At 44.7% G+C, this 4963-nt stretch overlaps 1 non-coding gene across 1 annotated transcript; it reads right to left on the bottom strand.

The window, feature by feature from the left end:
* Window positions 1–1546: 1546 nt before the first annotated feature.
* Window positions 1547–1661, bottom strand: LOC128488262 (U5 spliceosomal RNA). The gene has a single exon (XR_008353691.1). It is a non-coding gene; the product is annotated as a U5 spliceosomal RNA (small nuclear RNA).
* Window positions 1662–4963: the final 3302 nt, after the last annotated feature.

Here is a 4963-nt window from a genome sequence, read left to right as displayed (position 1 = left end):
GTCACGGGTCTCTCCTCCCTGTGGATGGGGCTGTTTCCATAGAGACGGGAGAGGACCTGATCCGGTTTCGCCGACCTGAAGGCTTCCCAGAACCTTTTGCAGACCGCCGCTGAAATGAACGTTATGTAGAACATTCCCTTCAAAAACGACTGGACGCTCAGGGTCTCTGCTGGGCTGAAGCCTGCTCCCTCGTGCACTACCTTCTTGCTGAAGGTGTCCACATCCATGTCAGGGGTGCGGCCCTCCACTTCCTTTAACTTTAGGACCACCGTCTGCCTCATCCAGGTCTCCAGGGGAGGTGGGCTCCCTGGGGTCGCTGCAGGCTGGACTCGGCTTCCGGTGGCCTGGCTGGGTCGTTGGGCTTCAGAGGTCTGGGTTGCCATTTTCACTCCTCGTCGGGTCTGGCTGGGGAAGCGTAGAGAACTGGAAAAGAGAAGAGGGAGAGATTAAAAGCACAGGGGGGAAGGCAGGAGAAGGCACTAAAAAAAGGCCAAAAAGGGGGGCAAGGGAAGGCACTAAAAAAGGCCAAAAAGAGGGGCAGGGGAAGGCACTAAAAAAGGCCAAAAAAGAGGGGCAGGGGAGGGCACTAAAAAAGGCCAAAAAAGAGGGGCAGGGGAAAGCACTAAAAAAGGCCAAAAAAGAGGGGCAGGGGAAGGCACTAAAAAAGGCCAAAAAGAGGGAAAAGGCACTAAAAAAAGGCCAAAAGTAGGGGAGAAGGCCGCCTCAGGAAGAGGGGGAGTCTTTCCCAGCACCCAAAGGTAGACCGTGCGCTCAAGCTTCACGAGTGTTAGGATTTCTCCAACATGCATCCACTCGGTGTTGGGGAGTCCACAACGGGTTTCCTAGGGTCTGCAGGGCCGGAGGCCGAGGAGCGAACGCAACCGTGACCGAATCTCGTTTCGTTCAGAAAGGCATCAGTTAGAACCCCAATAGCAGCATGTCTACATAAATAGAAAGGCCGAGATCCAACAACAACCAATCGTCACGAACCTCAGGCAAGACACTCGATCTTAGCCAAAAGGCCGAGAAGCGATCTCGACATGATCTTTCCACACGCATAGAGCTTCCCAACTCGTGTCGGAAAGCTTTTAAACATATAGCAAAAAAGCTATGATCACTGAACGTACAGAGGGCGCATTAGTCCTTTCCATGCTGAAAACCGGCCCCTTAAGCGTGTGGTGAGTACTTTTTCCAGATGTTTCACTATTGATATTTGAGGAAATGAATAATACGACTGCACATGTGAGGAACAGAGATCTCAATGCTAAACATTTAAGGACAGTTGTTTTTTCTTTTTTGGTTTGTTTATTATCATAAAGAACAATTGGGAATATGCTTGAAAGCATATGTACAGGCTTATTTGCATACAGTATGGAGGGCGTGGTCTAACTCTGCCTCATTAAAGCATTTCTACAACCCCAAACAGTACATAGCATGACACAGGCAGGATATTTTGCGCTTCTGGACGCTACGCAGTCCTTAGCCAGGAAGAAGCTTGCGACTAAAGCAAGCAATCTTTTCAATCTATCGTTAACAACAGCAAAGAAGCTCAGCAAACGCCAGGCATCAAAAAATTGATTAAGACTCACGGTCATTCCTCCCCATGGAACTCTTTAGTAAAAGGCAAAAGATTTATTCGGTCTGAAGAGAAACCAAAGTAGACCCATGCATGCCGCAGGGCAACGGCCCGGCCACAGGCAGTGCTCCTCGAGGTTAAGGTGTGTTTAATTAATCCCACCCAGCTCTTGCCTGATCATTGGAACCTTTAACACATGCAAAACACAATTGCAAAGGGATTGGAACTATTTAATATTGGGCTGTTTTAAAGTCTTATTAAACTAACAATAAGGCGGGGCGTTTCTCGGTGCATCATGGGTATTCAAATGAGGCGGCAGCTCAAACAAACCTTCCAGCAGTCTTAGTGACTGGGGCGCGAGGTTGCTTCTTTGAAACAATGTTGTTTGCGTTAAGAAAAGAAAAGCTGAAGATTGTAACTCCCCCACCGCTTACCTACGGGGGTCCGCAACTTCCCCTTCTGCTGCAGCCACCAGAAGTTCCTGGCACACATTCTTTGGGCTGCGTTACAAGGTTAGGGGTAAGGCTTCGGGATGGAATCTGATTACTACTCTTTTTTCCAATCGTGGCGTGCTGAACCCATCGGCTTCACAAATACCAAGTTGCCTGATGCTGTTTCCTTTGAAAGCAAATATATCTTTTCCACAAATCCGATCTTTCTAATTAAACCACCTTTCCAAAGTTAGCGGTTAGAAACGTTTAAGCATGGAAAGGTTTGGTGATAGAGCTTGGGTTAGGGGCGGGTTAAGCTCATGGCTTTGAAGAGGCCCAGTTACAGTTAGCGTCGGAGTACTGTTAATGGTTTACGGTTGATAGTGAGAAGTGGGGGAGAGGGTGTAGATAGTGAGAAGGGAGGGAGAGGGGTATATAGTGGGGTAAATAGATAGAAGTGGGGGAGAGGGTGTAGAAAGTGAGAAGGGAGGGAGGGGGTAGCTAGAGAGAGGGGGTGATCTATACCTGCATTGCTGGGTTTGCGTGTTATTCTGTTGCTCTTTACCTGCGATGCTCTGTTTCTATACATTATTATTGTATGCCTGCAAATACAGGATTTGTCGCTCTGTCTACAAACACGTTCCAGGCTGCTGTTTGTCTGCATGATGCCGCAGTATATGATGGCGCTTTATAAATCAGTAACATCGCACATTGTACAGCGCTGCAGCATATGATGGCGCTATATATATATATATCACTCAGTAATATCACACATTGTACTGCGCTGCAGCATATGATGGCGCTATATATATATATATCACTCAGTAATATCAGACATTGTACAGCGCTGCACCATATGATGGCGCTATATAAATCAGTAATATCACACATTGTACTGCGCTGTAGTATATGATGGCGCTATATAAATCAGTAACATTGCACATTGCACAGCGCTGCAGTATATGATGGCGCTATATCAATCAGTATATATCAATCAGTAATATCACACATTGTACTGCGCCGCAGCATATGATGGCGCTATATAAATCAGTAATATCACACATTGTACAGCGCTGCGGCATATGATGGCGCTATATAAATCAGTAACATCACACATTGTACTGCACTGCAGTATATGATGGCGCTATATAAATCAGTAACATCACACCTTGTACAGCGCTGCAGTATATGATGGCGCTATATAAATCAGTAACATCACACCTTGTACAGCGCTGCAGTATATGATGGCGCTATTTAAATGAAAAGCAACACATTGTACAGCGCTGTAGCATATGATGGTGCTATATAAATCCGTTATATCACACATTGTACTGCGCCACAGCATATAGCAGCGCTATATCAATCAGTATATATCAATCTGTAATATCACAAATTGTACAGGGCTATAGTATATGATGGTGCTATATATATATATAACTAACATCAGACATTGTACAGCGCCGTAGCATTTGATGGCGCTATATAAATCAGTTACATCACACATTGTACTGCGCTGCAGCATATAATGGCGCTATTTAAATTAATAAGAACACATTGTACTGCGCTGCAGCATATGATGGCGCTATATCAATCAGTATATATCAATCAGTAATATCACACATCCTTCCCTTCATTCTCAGCTTGGTGTTATTATAATGAATATATCCTGCGGCCGGCTAACATTATCCTTTTATGAAATGGAGGAAAACTGTAACAAATAACTTCCAAAATACTTTAATAATCTATCTATGCTGGAAGAAAAGCTGAAAAAAAGTGAATACATTTCTGCACAAAAACCTACAGAAAAAATACAGAGCGATGCATTGGTGGAAGAAGCCCAAAAAATCAGGTTTTGGCTAAATTTATAGAGATTGGCGGCCAAATAGCTGCCCCCTGATTGCCCAGCGATCCCAGTGAAACCCCCCGGGCTGTCTGCTTTCCAGAAATATATATCTGTTTGGGTGATAAATGCTTCCAACGGTCATCATTCCCATTTCTAATCAGCAAAATAACCATAAAACCTGCAAAAAAAGCAGCGAGTAACAATGTATCCCTCGTAATGTCTGCCCCATTACTGCCAGAAAGAGAATAGAATTCCGTCTCCTGTGTATCAGGTGCTTCCCAAATCAGGACGCCTCAAATACTACATCTTGGGAGAATTCACTTTAACAACAATTACCTGAACAATAAACGGATCGGCTCCGTAATTCCCTGCAAACGAACAAATAACAAGAAAATAATAATCCTCACAGCGCCCAGCAATAGACTCCGATCCGGCTGGAAAACACCTTAAAGGTTTCTTCTATCTTTACTAGATTTTTATTTTGTATCAAAAGTGTTTTTGTAACATTGCAAACGTACAAAATTGTTTCATTACCTTGAGATCACGGAACACGATGATGTCATGTCTTCATTGTGACATCACAGGTGCAGTACACAGATACAGCACATCACAGAGCAGAAGGACACTTCTACTGTAGACTCCTAACAGAGAAGATGCGGATCGTAGTAGCTTTGCTATTTGCTATTTGCTGTTTGACTTCTGAGACTTTTCCTGTTCCGCGCCCGAAAGGTAAAGAATCCGAATAACTCGAGATCCGGATAAAACTGGGGAATATCGGCTTTCTGGGTTCTGGGTTCCCGGTGACCGCAGCAGATCAGCGGCAAATGTTTCCATGAACTATTTCTTGCTAGCGGTTATATTGTTGAGTACAAACAGCGGTATAATTCTCTTTGTATCAGTAGCTGCCGGAATCGCTGCCCTGCAGCTGCACTCGAGGCGGTTTGGTAGAAAAATATCAGTTAAATCCGTTAGAAATCCAATGAAAACCGGGCTCTCCACCTTACAGCGGACAGCATATGATATTTAGAAATGTTTTTGGGACACAGAGGAATTGCGCGTCTCTTCCCGAGGTTCCTATGAATGAAGAAGTTCGTTGGCCGTTGATGACCCCGG

The sequence above is a fragment of the Spea bombifrons genome, chromosome 3, assembly GCF_027358695.1.
Source record: "Spea bombifrons isolate aSpeBom1 chromosome 3, aSpeBom1.2.pri, whole genome shotgun sequence".
NCBI classification, from domain to species: Eukaryota; Metazoa; Chordata; class Amphibia; order Anura; family Pelobatidae; genus Spea; species Spea bombifrons.
The sequence above is the reverse complement of the archived record's forward strand: the minus strand, read 5'-3'. Positions and strand labels throughout refer to the sequence as shown.